We start from the raw sequence: 16519 nt of genomic DNA, 5'->3' as shown, positions 1-16519 counted from the left end.
TGCAGTGGTTATCAGTAGCTTCCAACAGAGATTTGTCTCCAGATCTCAAGACCCTAATGATGCTACAGAAAAGATCTCATTAAATATCCAAGTTCAGAAGATCACTTCAAAAATAAGTCAGATGGATGAGGCACAGTGTTCTTTAAATGACTGCTGAAAATTTTTGAAGATTAGCCCTTCTTGCTGGTAAATGTATATTAAACCCTAAGTTATTATTAAGGTGATTTTATCTTAGTGAGTTTGTCATCCAAATGCTATTTTATAGGATATGCTGGGAATTTTCCAACAGAAACTAATTTTGGTTGGAAAACACAGCTTTATCAAAACTACAGCTTTTTAATGGAAATGTACATGCCAGCTTTGATACAGATGGAATTTTCATATCAAAAAATCAAAGAAGTGGAGAAGCCTAAGTCATAACAGCCTTCTAGCTTGGCTCATTTATCTGGCTGTAGGGAAGACTGAGATTTCTGGATTTGCAGAAATCTGCCTGAAGACTTGAAGATCTGTTTTCTACCATCAAGGAAAGCACTCCTTTCACCCAGCTGTGCTGGGATGAGTTGTTTTTCATCTAGAAGCAAGACAGTGAGAGAATGAAGTTTACTTTGCAACCCAGTGGTCATAACTCACACATGCAGTGTCATTGCCAGAGATGCAATGTGATGATAGCAGCAATATAGAAGAGAAGAAACCAAAGGGCATTCATGTCTCTGGTCAGAAAACAGCAGAGAAGATTCAAACAGTGATCTGCCTTGTCCCATTTGAGTTCCAATTGCATCTTGTGACTGCAGCCAGACACAGTATGCATGGAAAGTACACTTGGCAGCGTAGTGTAGCAGTACACTCGGAACATGATATTCCAATGATATAAAGGACTACAAATGGAGGAGAGACTCAAGAAGGGTAAAGTATTTTGTCTTTCCAAGGGAGTGACTGACCATGAAAGCATAGACACATTCTAGAGAAACGCTCTGTGATCTGTAAAAATAAGAGCCTTTTGCTTCCACATATCTTATCTCTTGACAGAAGTTCAGCCATTTCAGATTCTCTCCGGGTATCCAGAATTGCTAAGTAAGCATGCCATTGCAATAAGAGAACATGCTGTAGCAAGACAATAAATGTGACTTGCTTAACAACTGTGTTATCTCATATGGACAGGCACAAGAGTAGATAGCATAATCTAAGTATCCATGTGCCTTATGCAAAACATATAACAAACTGTGAGTCACACACTTTGAATTATCATCTATCCATTTTCAATGTAGCCACTCCCCTTGAAAAATACATATAGACAGTCAGAAATTAAATATGAAAATTGTCATGGAATTTATTACAAAAAATGAAGCCTCGTACCTCCACCCTTAGTGGAGAAGGGTTACCCACACTTTCTTTCTGTGCTGCAAAAATACCTTTTGCAATTATACTGCCATGAATGGACTTCTGCCATTTGTTTGTTCCCCACTACAAACTGTCACTACAAATGTGGTTTTTGTACCTTGTATTGTGGGTACACCTCACCTTCACGTTAATGTCTTCATACTGATGATAGCTGAAAGCCCTTCCCCACTGCAATACTTAAAATTCTTTTGTCTGCTTGGTTTCTGTCTGAATAATGTAGAAGGCCCAGAGTTCATTTTGAAGCAAAGCAAGAACACTTTTCAAATATTTCTAATCCAGCTTTCATTTCCTCATACATGAAAGTTGTTCTCAAACATACTATGTTGTTTGTACCAGATATAGTTATAGATAACAATGTTAATCTTTTTTCTGGTCATATTTTATATTTAAAATCCAATTACAAATGTCTCTAAGTAGATTAGAGTTATTAGTTTAGAGTTAGAACCCTACCATGAGGCCTGATAGGTGGCTTTGAAAACAATGTTTGCTGTCTCCCAGAATACAATATACTGATTTTCTGTAGCTATGTAACATGTTTATAGTGTTCATTAATCATTAACTAGCCTCTTATAAGTTTATTTTTATTCTTTATGCTAAGCCTCTAAGACTCAGTGTAAAGAATAACATTTCTCTATTCTTTACCCTCCCCTTTTATCAAACAGACATCAGTCTTCTGATTATTTTTAACTGGTGCATCTTCTTTGCGAATGAAATGTACACCACCAATTTAAAACACATATTATGGATTTTTAATTCTAACTTCGAGGAAGGAGTTAAATGATACACAAATCTTGAACTGAGCCTTGGCCCGGGAATGTACTTGACCCCAGGGTCTTCATTGCTAATGTAAACTCACCAACCAATTGCAGTCAGAGTGGCAGGAGATCATGTTAGGTGAAACCAGTTGTTTTTTAGCTGCTGGGGCTGGAGTATGGGAGACTGGTGTTTTTTGAAACCACTTGTGCTTTGCCTTATGTTTGTAAGGTGTAGATGACCTCTTAGGTGACATCCAGTTCAAACTGGGATTTCATCCCCAGTGTCATTTGCTAGATGGGATAAACTGGAACCACATCTCAGGCTCAGTTCACCTGCTGGCCGTGTACAGGTGTCCCATAATGTCCTGCTCAGTGTATTGGTGTGGGATGTGTCCAGCAACAGCTTTCTCCTGGACACTTCTGGTCCTCTGCTGAACAATGACTTGGACTACAACAGTAGAATTAGAACAGGTACTGTTCTAATTACTGGAGTGAGAATATACATTTCATTTCTCTCTGGGGATTAATCACTGCTGATTAAAATCCCTGTTTTAAAAGGAAAACAAGATTTCTCTGCTTAGAGGGCATATGCATGCTATATTTGCTTCTCTTTACTTTATATTCTAAAAGAGTTCCAAAGCAATATTTCACCGAAAGGAAGGAGTTGGGATTATATGTGATCTCATTTGCATGCACAGTGTGCCTTGCCTTGTAAGAATATATTTGACTTGCTTCTTTCCTTTGTTAATATGTTTTACTACCATGATATTAGAAATGATGGCTCATAAAAAGATCAGGGTTTTGTACTGCAGTCTTCATTGTGGACAACCTGAGAAACATATTTCTGAAATTTCTTTTTTCACCCTTGAAAACTTGTTTTGCTTTTTTTATGTCAGCATGTCTAGAAAAGTCACAGAACTACCATTGAATGGCACAATCAGGGAAAATTTATTCTCCAGATGCAATAAAAGTTACTGTATTTTATTTCCTACTACCTGGGGAAGAAATGACTTCTAAAAGTCTCCTATGATTTTGCAAGAAGTAAAAAAAAGAAGATAAATTAGTTCCTGCAAATTATACATTTCTACATTGCAAAAGCATTCCTTTTAAAAAAGTGTGCCATTTGCAGAAGAACTAAAAGAGGGATTTTCTAATTGCAATGTTCTCCTTTAATTAGATTTAATCATATATTTTGTAGCACACTGTGTACATATGGGTGTTCAATAAAATTCTTATTACTCTCATCTCTCTTAAAGGTACAATAAACACAGAATGACAGACTCATTTCACCAAATTTATTATAATATTTTTAAATTAGAGACTAATTTTAGTTCAGTCATGATAAAAAGCTCAGTTTTGCTTCCATGTAACTGTTTGGAAAACTTTGATACAGCTGTAAGAATTTAGACAAATTCTGAGACTTTTAGTTTGGCTAATTCTACGACCCATACTATTAATAGCAACACAAAAAATCTCCTGTGTGCTAAAACTAGACCTAAAGAGAAAATGTAATTATTAAATAGCTTCAAATACATTGAAACATCTTTGAATTCTTTGATGAAATATTCTGGTACTTTCTAGAAATGTGCCTTGTAATCAATGGCAATTGCTATCATTTCAAAATGTTAAAATATATTTTAGAAGATACTTTATCTGAACTAATACTTTGTCTGTTGGCTAGCCTCTTACTTCTGATAATTTCTTGGACTGTATGAAGAGGAAGAGATTTAGCTTGGATCCATGATAACTCCTCACAGTCTAGACTCTGTGTAGTACATATCACCTTTATGAGAATCTGTAAAGCTCTTCTCTTACATTTCACAAATAGTAAAGTCGTCCTGTGATACAAAATAGGTATCCCTTGAAAAGAGCTGTTTGAAAATCTTGTAGAAGAAAGTCCTTCCCCCACCCCCAAGCATTCATTTATTATACTTCTAAGGGGTAGATTTTCAAGGTATAGCTCTCCATCTGTATTTGAAGAATTAATCAACAGCTTTAGATGGATTCCATTTTCTTTGAATCATCAAGGAGAAAGTATTTAAGGCCAGCTGTCAAATTCATTTTTCTTTTACTTAGGCTGGATAAAGAGAGCTTGTGATTTTCCTGCTGGCCTTGCACAAAAGTGAATCTGCATATGAACACACTGAGGTTTTGGAAGAATTAGACTGTTTTCTGCAGACTAGGAGATGCAAGTGGCATTTTGAGAGTTGTTGAATTTTTAGCTTAACAATCTGTTGTTGAATGAATTCTCCTAAAGCTATTTATGGTCAAGCCCCAGAAGAAAATGTCCTGATATTAACGTGTCCATTTTTTACAGCACTACTAATGCAGTACAAAAGACAGTATGTGTCATGCAATTCATTTTCAAGCTAACATATCTTTATTTATAAGAAAATGGTGTCATGTGTGGCATGGATATGCAATCATTTTCATGTTTTCCACATCACCTTGTCACCTTCTGGCCAGTAGAGAGGTCCTGACAACAACCCAGGTCTCTGGCTACTCTTTCCCACGCCTCAGTTTCCAGCCTGATGTTATTAAGCCAGTGCCAAATCAGGGAAAGGCTGAGGTAGAGTTGGGAAGGCTCTTGGAGGTATATGTGGTCCCTGAAGCCCAACCTCTTGCCAAAAGTAGGATCACATTCTCTACAAGCTGGAGTCCTGATACCAGTTTGTCCTGCCTATTTTTAGGACCAACCAACAGTAGAGACTCCATAAGTTCATGGCCAGTGCTACTTACCAGTGTTTACTACTCTTATCTTTAAGATATGCATCAAGAGCTAATACAGTAAACTCCTTTGATTCTGCTTAATTCTATTACTTTTGTATTATCTTTTTCATTTTCTTCATTATTGATTAAAAAACAAACAAAAAACCAAAACCAACCAAACAAAAAACAAAACAAAAACCAAAACAAACAAACTAAAAAGGTCATTGAATCTTTTTGTAATTACAAATTCAGGAACAGCTTTATACCAGCCAAGTTCTCTAAAGTGCCAAGTGGAGCAGGGGGACTGTTTTAACTGGCCTATATTTAAGACTCCTATTTATACGTCCCCATTTGATGTCTGCCTTTTTTGCACAATGCTGATTCATGTTCTTCTCGTCCCCTGTGATTCTCAGAATGCTTTCTGCAGAGCTGCTGCCAAATCATTCATCTCCCTTCCTGCATTTGTTCCCAGTCAAATGTTCGTGCCTCTGTTGAACTGAATTAGCATAGAAGGGAAAGGTCAGGTGGTTTCCACACAGTTGTCAGGAGCACTCTGAAACCTGAGCCACTTCAGTGGTAGCCCCACAGTCCCTCCAAGATTGATATCATCTGGAAAATGAAAAATGTGGTTTCTACTCAATTGCTCCATTGATTAGAATGTCAGTTGCTGGGCAGCCCTTCTGCAGAGTAGCAGTCAATACCTCCTCCTCCTCCTCCTCCTTTGGCAGGGAAAAGCTGATCATGACTTTGCGAATAAAATTGTCCAAACACTTTTGCACTTATTTCACAGATATTTAATCTAGACCATTTTCCCTTCTTTTATTGAAGGAATGAGTCTGAGTCAAATATTCTGTGTGTGCAAGAGATACAATAGCCATTGCTTCTCCTCTAGCTATAAGGGTTGCCCTAGCTCCAAATGGTTTTTACTTTTCTTTCAGTGTTGAACAGCTGGCATATCACTAGACTGAGAAAAGCAAATGAAACTAAACAGGGGAAATCTTTGCTTCAATCAGTATATTGCCTCCAACATCTAAGTAGTGTGTTTAAGAATACCATGCAAAGTCTAAGCTGACAATTTGCTACCCTTATCCAAAGGTAATCCAATTCATTGCTTACTACAGAGAAATTTGGGGAAACACTGTGCATAAACTGCTGAGAATATGACACTTACCAGCAGGCTGAGCTAGTGGGTCATACTTCACAGAAAAAAAACCCGAGTAACTGTGCCCAGCTAACAGGTGAGAGCTGCTGGAGGTGATAATAACAGGTCATGTTACAGCACCAGGAGACCCAAGAATACCTAAGGAGGAAAAAGTCCAGTGGGCTGGGCTCCAACAGAGTGTCCAGAAAACTTCCTACCTTTGTGGGAGCTGTCTGCTGTATTTGTCATTGCCTCAACTGGTTCTGGAGTATCCAGCTACAGACTGGTGTGTGAAGTCCAAGAAGGAAGCTGACTGCAAAAAGCTTGAGAAAATTAAAATGGATGAGAAGACAAGAAAATTCAGTTAAAATGCAAGCATTTCAAACCACATAGCTGAAAAAAAAAGAGTGCTTATAAGGTGTTTGGATCACAGACTAAGTATCTGCACAAACAGCAAACCAGCAGAGATCTTGCAAAGAAAAGGGTTATTGGTGTTGAAAGCTGAATCTAGACAAGTGCACTTAATAAATAATGGAACACTTATCCATTGAAAATATGTTTGTGGTTGTGTCTCCATCAATGGTAATTGGGAAAACTGGACTAGTTTGTTTTTCTACAAGCTGGGCTGTAGCTCAGAAGTCACGTGATTCATGTCCTGACTTTAGTTCTGTTCATGCACAAACAGATCAAATGTCATTACCATGTTTTAGTGTGGGTAGGTAGTCACTGTATTGCTTTTCTCTAAAATTTCAGAGAATGGGTTGAATAGCAGACCATCTCTATAGAGGGAATCTGGGCATGCCTGGAGACAATTGCTTTTAAAGTAAGATAGAGAGAAGGAAGAATCAGACCAACTTGTGAGGTGAGTAGCATGTAGTAACCCCCATCAGATCCAGAGAAAGAACACAGAAAAACACAGTGGGCTGGAACATCTTTTCCTGGAATTAAAAACTGTGAGAATTGGGGTTGTTCAGCATAAAGAAGTCACTGGCAAGACCTTACTGCTGCCTTTTAATTTATAAAGGAGGCTTATAAGACAGACAGAGAAAAAAATTTTACAAGGGCCTGTAGTGACAGCACAACGGCTGTGGTTTCATATTGGAAGAGGGTAGATTTAGGTTGGATATAAGGAAGAAATTTTTGGAACAGGTTGCCCAGAGAAGCAGTGGATGCCAAATCCCTGGGACTTCTCAAGGCCAGGTTTTACAGGCATTTATGATTCTCTGTATGTCACAACAGGGTTCTGGGGAGATGATGTCAGACAATAGCACAACATCCCAGGAAGCTCATTTTTGCCTGTTTCTGTGGTTGTAACATTTTGAACATAGCACTTCAAACTTTTATTATGCACTGTCATGCAAAATGAGTAATAGGAAGTGTGTAATTAAAAAGAGGACCTCTTTCAAACACAAATAGAGCTGCTTGGTTGTCTTATAAACACTTTACTAACAGCAACAGTAGAAAGTGGGATGGCTAAAGGAAAATAAGCCCAGAGGGCAGTATCTAAGAAGCTTTTTAACGAGGAATACTGAGCAGTTTCTAAACAGCTTTTTAATGAATTTTCAGGAAAAAGGACAAGACTCACATTAAGATATCTTATTTTTTTGAAACTATTTCACTTTGATAAAACAGATTTCCATTTGCCAAAGGAGTAACTACAATGTAGGTACTCCATCTGCCACATACAACCTAGTTATTACCACTCCCTGTGACCCAGTAAATAACACACGTACCTAAAAGGAAAGATATGTGAGTTCCAAATCTTACTTCAGCAGCTGTGAGTAGCTTTTATAATCTATGGAACACCTCTGACAAGATGAGTGCAGCCCTCCTGGGATATGCAATAGCATTGTGTTGGAGCTTCTAGGAGGGGAAGAGTGAGAGAAATGCTTTTAAATGCTGGAGGGTTTTGAAGGTAGGTTGGTTTTTTTAATTAGACTCAGCCACTGGAACATTACAAAGTCTCACATCCACTTCACTGTTATGAATTGATGGCCTCATTCCTTAGATTTTGTTACATATGACCCATTCTGTTCAGTGACAAAAGAATAAAAGATGGTGTGGGGGTGTTTTTCTGATGGATATAAACCGGTGACTCTTCTGTATCCTTTTAGCTCTAAACCAGCAAATTGCTTGATTTATGCAGTTCTGCCATTGGCATTGTCAAGACAACACATAGCTGAGAGTTCCTAGAGAAGCCTCTGCTGGAGCATGGTTTCTCACCCCCTAATGCCACAGAGCAGACCCCACATCAAGAAGAAGCTTTAACAGTCAGGAACCTTCTTTTCATTCTTTGTATTACACAACTGGGTTCCAAGTGCTTATTTACTGACACAAAATCATGGAAAAAGAGTTAATTTCCTACAGAAAATTGTCTTTTGCCTCTTTCTGACTATCTCACCTTTTCTTTCATTCCTCCTATTCCTTCCCTACACCCCTCCTCCCCCACTAATTTTTGCAGCTTTATGGGGGGGGTGGGATACGTTTTAGACTGTGAGCAAGTGTGAGAGCTGCACAGAGCACAAGGCTTAGGAAAGGGTCCATTTGCCATCTTCTCCCAGGGAGCAAATTGCTAACTGATGTCCTCCAGCCCATGAGGCATCCTCCCTTTCCAGCTACCAAAGCTCAGACCGAGGTGACAGACAAAACTTGCATTCCCTCAAAGTACCTGACCTGCCTGAATAAAAGGCAAGAGTGTGAAAATGGAAGTTGTGTTGTGCCCAACCTGAAATGCAGACAGGTCTTTCATCAGTGCACTTCCAAGGAAAGGAGTTGCAATGCATGGCTTAGATGAGCTAGAAAGGCACAATGCAGGTACCCAGCAGCTTGGAAAACTGTAATAAGGGACAGGAAAGAGATCAGTCTGTGTTTTATAACCATCTCTCTGTATTATTAAAGATATCCATTTTATCTAGCAATGGCCAAGACATTTTTCTTATCCTTTCAAAATATTGAGTGAATTCACAAATGGCTTTCAATAACCCATTTGTATTCATTTTCTTTTTTTAAAACAAACTTGTCTAGGAAAAATAATGAATACCACATTCATTACAATAGAAGCTTTTGGAAGACATAGTCTGCCTGATACATTTCTTTACGCCCAAAGAGTATGATAAGATAAATTCCATTTTCAAGTTTCTGAATTGTATTACAGTCCCATTAATTTCAATAGCTAAGACACAGCAAGAAGCACTTCCTGTAAATCCTTGTAGTTGTTTTGATGTACAATAGAGACACTTACTTTAAAGTTTACTTACTTTTAAAGGAGATTAAAATGTGATTTGTGCATTTTTAGGAGTTTCTCATTATGTTCTGCAGTTTTGGGTTTTTTCATAATGTATCAGAACCCTTGAGTCTGTGACAAAAAATAGCAAACAAGTAGTGTTTGCAGACAACTTTGATTTCAATCTAAGGCCACCTAATTTTGGCCACCTGTTTTAGAGCTGTGGGAAAAATAAAGTCCTTTCTATGTTGCGTAAAATGCACTAAATATATTCACTATCGACATGAAATAAGAAATTAGGAGGAAAATGTTGAGAAACAGCAAAAAGACAGCACTCAAAAAGTCTCATATTTGCAACTTTATAGCATAGCCCAGTGAGATTATGAATTCTCCTCAGATGCAAAATGGGCATGAGGTACACTACTACACGGCTGAACTAGGAACAGTATGAAGCCTGTGGCTGTCGGTGACCTTGAGGAGATGTAACATCATACATCCCATCTGTACACCTACTGGAGGCAGGGGAGCGCATAAGGGAGCTCTGGTGCCTCCAGTTAGCAGTAGTGACTGGGTATAAGCTTCTGCACCTTCTGTTGCAACTGCTTGACATGCAGACCCACTTGACAAAGGGGGAATTCCCAGTTCTTCTCCACTGGAGAAAATTACTATAAAGAATAACTTCGCAGAGTTTTTCTTAACTTGCAACATATTCAATGAAAACTATAGTTGACATTTAAAAGTTGGCTTTCTATTCCCCAAAGCAATGGAGAAAAATAATGACAAGTCTGCTTTGGCAGTCCAAAACAAAATAAGAGTTTTCATTACTTTTTTCGCACATCATTCCTATTTTCTGTTTCTTCCTCAAAGGTTCAGAAAACCAGATTTCTGGCATTAACATGAAACTAACCTGATAGTCCTAAAGATATTTAGAGTGTAATTTTCTCCATGCATTGTGCAGTATTTTCTTGGCTGCATTCAGCTGTCAGGTACGGAAGCAGAACTAATACGATTGTTACCATATCTGGGAAATACAACAATTTCAAATCCAAGAGCATCCCTAATTATCTGATATTTCTGTGGTCTTGTCATCCTGATCTTTTGAAGGGACTGCAAATAGAGCAAATCCTTCCAACTAGTGCAAACACACACAGAAAGCATCTGTGGGACACAGCACAGCCTCATGACAGGAGAACCTTATCATACCTGAGGTCAAGGGCACGTTTCTCTTCACTCTGATTTTATTTTGCTGGCAATTCCTGTGAGCAGCAAATCTCATTAAAAAAAAAAAAAAATCTAAACATGACAAAATAAAGAGTTTACAGTTGTGTTTAAGCCACAAAGTGGAAAAAATTCCAGCAACAGCTGAGAGGTGATTGAGATAATTTTCTTTGGCTGGCTTGCCCTATTTTCTGCACCTTAAGAAGTTTATTCTGTAGAAGTTAGTTCAGCCTGACTGGAACTGGGCTTGTGAGAGGAGTCAAGGAATATGATCAGTATCACAGAGTAAACAGAAAAATGAGTTTTGACTATTCCTATACACCTCAAACACCTTCTGTGAAACACAATACATTTTAAGTATCTTTTCATATGCCGTTGAGATTACAGTAGAAGTGCATAATTATCTATAACTCAAAGTATAGAGTAGCATCACACAATACTTACGTTGGAAGGGACCTCTAGAGCCACTGCTCAGGGCTTCAAACTGAGAGCAATTTGCACAGGGCCTTGCCCACTTGAGATTTGAATACTTCCACGGAGGCACGTTCCACTTACTCTCAACAGAGCAATCTGTTTTCCTGTTAAAACAGTAAAAAGAAAATGCATATGTGAAAGGAACTAACTTTTTTCATGTGTTTGCACAGTATCTAGCACAGGTACACTTCTAGTGTATGGATGATATTTCACTACAAGTAATCAAGACACAATAGAAATGCTATTCAAAATGCATTCAAATGCATTAATTATTTATATACTATTGCATTGTCTCATCTTTACCACAGAGAAACTCAAGATTTAACTGGAAGCAATGATAAATTTTGTCCTGTGTGCCTATGAGCTCTCTCTGTTGTGGTGTTATACCCACCACCTGTCCCCAGAGTTCATTCTCACAGCACTGAAAAATCTCTCTCTTTTCCATACTAGCTATTAAGAAATAAAGACTATATTTTAAGACAGTAACTTTCAAAGCAACCTCTTCTGGGAAGGTCAAACACCATTTTGCTGAATTCATATTAGTTAAAATCCAAAAAGTGAACACAATCAGGATTATCACACTACCAAAAACTGCTCATTCCTGGAAAATTCCATTAATAGAGTGGCTCAGCTCTGAAAAGACTTACATCCCAAACATATTTCTGGAGCACAAGGCCTCATTTTAACAGCTACCTAATGTTTTACTGGGGGATGCTGAGCACCTCCAGCTGATGGTGAGCCATGGAAAATGAATATACTCTCTGTATTACCGTAAGTCTCCCAAACAGAATTCTACTTGAAAAAGTCCAAGATCCTTTTTTTCTAAAAGAAGTGTCCTTGTGTGTTTGCTGCAAGACAAGTCTCTTAATGGTCTATCACACTCCTAATTTCCCATTTAAATTAATGGAATAGTAGCAACATTTACTTTAATGGCTCCCATATTATGCAGTATCATTTCTTGCGTAAGTTGCTTCCCACAGCTAATCTGCTGCAGCACGAAGTTAAAACAAAAAACTATTTATTTTAATGGTATTTAATGAAAGATATTTCGTTTTGCTCTGTACTTCTTGGGAAATCTGCCAGTCTACCATCTAGCAAAGGGTCTGCCTTTATTGATACGCATCTTATATGGCAAAAGAAGATAGTGGTTTTATAGAATTTGTGGAATTTTGCTGCCCTGTGTTTTGGTTGGTTGGTTTGTTTTTTGCTAGTGTTCCTGCTGCCACAAGTGATGTTCAGAAAGATGCTAGTATAAGGGAATATGTTGTTCATAAGTCCCTCATTTGTGCTAATGGGCCAAGAATAGCGGAAATGCTGAAAATGCATATTCCGAAACAACAAAGATCTTCCAATCTCAGGACAAACAGCTACAGCCACTAGTCAATAGTGGTTGCTTTACTATAATAACCGGAACTTAACTGCTCATCACCCTGAAAGATGTGGAGCAAACTCAGTGATCACAGATAAAACATGAGACCACCAAAAAGCAGCCATTTCTGGATTGGTTTCCTTAATCAGAGTAGAAATTACATCAGCAATCACATGGAAAAATAACTAGAAAACACTGAAAAGAACTAAATTTATATGGTAAGTTCCCCAAGACTTTGAATGTCATCTTGAAATGCACATTTAAATTATTGCACATTTAAATTATTGCTATATCTGCAGGCTCAAGTCAAATGAAGGCCCATTTCTTTCAGGTTTTTACTGATTCAAGAAATCAGTATTCTGCTTGTAAATTCATAATCCATACATGATCTAGAGCCATTTGGTTTCAGGCTATTTGCCGTGAAAGTGCTTTTTTATGTTATTGGTCTGCTCCCCCTTGAGCTGGAGTCAGTAAACGGATGGCCAAGGACTTCAGGAGAAAATGAACCAGAGCCAAGAAACATACTCAATGAGGCTTATTCCACCTCTGATTTATCGATCTGGTACATTGGAAGATGCAGGGACCCTACTGTGACCACTGAAATGAATGTGAATTGTAACATCAAAATCTCCCTCTATTCAAAGTGCATATTTTTTATGCAGCTAAATTAGCTACAAACATATACACAGCACAGGCTGCCTTTCTTCTGAATCTGACCTTCATAGGGCATTCTTTATTAAATAGCTATTGTACACGTAGAAATGTACAACATACCCTAACATGAATGGACAACATACCATAACATAACCTATTCAAGGTTAGTGTTTGCAGAGTTAGAAGATTATTCAGTTGGTTCTAATTTTCTCCTACATTCAGCCTTTAGTTCCCAGCCATTCTAGATATGTAACAGTTTATTAAAAAAAACAACAACAAAACACAAACACAAAAAAAACCCACCACCACCACCACCAAAACCCACTTTTTACCTTTTTGTCATAGTAGTGTTCAATGAACCCTAGACAGACACTAAAACAGATCTGAAAAATATTGAGCTTATAAGTGATTATCTCAGAGACTTGCAAATACGTGAGGCAGGATCCTTACTGCCCTGTGGAGCTCAGCTCCAGAAGGAGGGAACAGGTAAAGTACTTCATTCTCACAGCAGCCTGTCTTATTTATACACTAAAGTTTTGCTGTGGAGTTTTAAGACGTACCTTTGAGGCATCCACATGTTCCTAGGGATTTTAGGAAACTGGATGCAGTAATAAATTTTCTGTTCCTTTAACTCCTTCCAAGTCAACAGAATTAAACCAGCAGAAGTTGCTGCCTACAGTTTTTGAGGTCAGTGAGATCCCAGTGTGCTGGTCTCTTACATGACACAGAGCACAGAATACCTTGCCTGCAGAAGAAATTCTTTTTGTGCTGAACAAGCTACATCTGTCAGCCTGAGAATTCCTGTGCATTTCGGAAGGGCATGTACTCCTGATTACAATTCCCAGGCAGTTTTGAATTTGCCATTTTCCTACGTGAATTATTCTCCTGATTTATTAATCATTGTGATTGTTAACATGTTTCATTTTACTGCCAATCTTAATTTTAACAGTTTTAATAAATGCAGACTCAGCATCTCAGAAACAGGGTTGGAAGGGACCAGTAATGATTCAGAGTTAAAGTAACAAGCAGTTACAGCATAGGCTTACATACACAGACTTTGTAGTTGGAGAATGTAACAACTTATACTTACAGAAAGGAAATCATAGCATTCACCTGTTTATTATGTAGAGTTCTTATGAGGGCTCTGTGGAAAGTGAATTTACCTCACTAGGAAAAAGGAAGCCTGTGGTGGTTTAACTAAACCTGGTTTGTGGAGCAGGGAAAAAAAAAAAGAAAAGCTGCTCAAAACTTCTATGTCCGTCACAGAGCCAATTGCTGAAGGCTCTGACGATGGGCAGGTTACTAGCCCAATTAGACAAGTTGGTAATGCCTCTGTGATGGCATATTTAAGAAAGGAAAAAGTATGAGAAGCTCTCTTTCTTCTCCCGAGGGTGGGTTAGGCGGCCGCCGGGACCCATCCTGGCAGGGGCCATGGAGCCCATCCCGCCAGGGAGCCGCGTGGCCTGAACCCTCCCAAGGCCAGGGCTGCACAGCCAGGCCCCTCCTGAGGCCAGAGCCGCCTGTGCGGTGCCGGCAGGGACCACACAGCCAGCAGCGAGAGACATGGCAAGCAATTCCCCCATGCAGAGCCCAGACAAGGTCAACCTCTCAACTGCAACTTACAGACACCTGTAAGGAACTTTCTTCCAAGTCAGAGGAAAGGAAAACTGAGGACAGGTGAGGAGAACCAACATGGCGGCACCAAGGTCAGTGAGAAAAAGAAGAGGGAGGAGGTGCTCCAAGCGCTGGAGCTGAGATTCTCCTGCAAGCCGTGGTGAGGACTATAATACAACAGTTTCCCTATAATTAATGAGGTGCATGGAGGGGTGCAGAGATCCACATGCAGCCTGTGAAGAAGAGTACTCATGCTGGAGCATGTGGATGCTGAAAAGCTGTAAACTGGTGAGGAACTTGAACAGAGAGATGACTCTTGCTTTTAGAGATAGAGAGCCTTCGCTTCCAAACTAGAACAAACTAGAACAGCTCATGCTTAAAAGAATAAACCCCAGAACTAAAATGACCCACACTAGGCAGTTGTGGGAGGACTGCTTGACCCGTGAGGGGGGATTTCACATGGCAGCAGGTTTGGGCGAGCTGTTGCTTGTGAAAGTTAAAACCACGCTAGAAAAGTTCACAGAGAACTATCTTCCATGGGAAGGATCCCACAGCACAGCAGAAGAAACTCTTTTCCTTAAACATAGTGAGGAAAGACTTGGAAGAAGTGAAATACTGAGCAAAAACCCCCTGTTTTGTTTCCTTGCATGGTGGAAAGAGGGAGGGACTGGAGAAGAAAGATGTTCTGAAGGTTTGCTTTGGTTCTCATTACCCTTTTTACTTTTAATTCTGTTAATAATAAATCTCCTTTATACTGTTTAAGTTTTGAACCTGTTTTGCCTTAAAGTGGGGGTTTTTTGTAATCCTTATCTCAACTCATGAAGTTTTAATTTCCCCTCCTTTGCTTAGCTATAGCAGAGGAAAATGAGTGAAGTTTTTCGTGGATGCCTGGTGCTTAGCCAGCGTCAAACCATGACAAAGCCGTAAAAAGTATGTGATGAAAAAGTGGGTTTGCAGCAAATAATTCATAAAATAATGGCTGCTGTTGTAAAGTGGAGAAATTGCAGGTCTTGACACAGGATTGTTGCTTATTATATTAAAATGAACATATTTACTTGATAGAGAAATAATGTGCTATTATCATAAAAGATGGATGTTTTTATATCTAACCATCAGTATTATTTCAACACCTCAGTAAAAAATCTAACATTTTTGTATTTCTCAAATTTTGTGTAAGACATGTTCAATATCCTGGCAGCAACTTCTACAATTTCCTCCTGCTTCTGTAGAAGTGTCATTTTAAATGGGACTTCTAATTAGGTCAAACATGTTAAAAAAAATCTGGAAAGGCTGAAACCCTGCCTAAATGAGGACAACTCTTCTTTGATGTGGTAATTAAATTTTAGTAGAACTATAGCAATAATTCAGAAGCCTGAAGGGCAGAGACAGAAAATGTTTGAATGGCCAAATGTTTTACTAACATACTGAGTAGAAAGGAAAGAGAGGAGAGAATTTAGTGGTAGAAAAAAAAAAAGAAAGAAGGTGAAAGACAAGAAATGAAGAGAGAACAAAATACTGCGAAGGAAAAGGAAAACAATATAAAGGAGGGAGACACAAGGAGAAAAAACAGAGGCATGAGAAAAGAAAAAAAAAGAGAAGAGATGAGATCTGGATGGCAAAATGGAAAGTAAAATGAGGTGGAAGGATATGACAAGAAAAAAAATTAAAAATTAAGTTTATTTTTAAAAGTGTGTGTGTCAGCCATAGCAGCATCTGGAAGGTGAGGAAATTCAAAGCAACAATAGCAGAGTTGACAATTATCTGTTAGAGCAAGGCTCTCAGTACCTCCTGTAGGAAAACTAATAAAATGTCCAGATAACCATCTGCGTATGCTCACAGCTTGACTGCAGGAACTTTTGCCATCCCTTACAATAATACAGTCTAACAGCATCTGCTTGAGGTAGGCATCATTTCTTGTCATTTCTCCACTGAACAGCCAGTGATATGGGAACACAGTGGATTTT

Source organism: Corvus cornix, chromosome 1, assembly GCF_000738735.6.
Source record: "Corvus cornix cornix isolate S_Up_H32 chromosome 1, ASM73873v5, whole genome shotgun sequence".
NCBI classification, from domain to species: domain Eukaryota; kingdom Metazoa; phylum Chordata; class Aves; order Passeriformes; family Corvidae; genus Corvus; species Corvus cornix.
The sequence above is the reverse complement of the archived record's forward strand: the minus strand, read 5'-3'. Positions refer to the sequence as shown.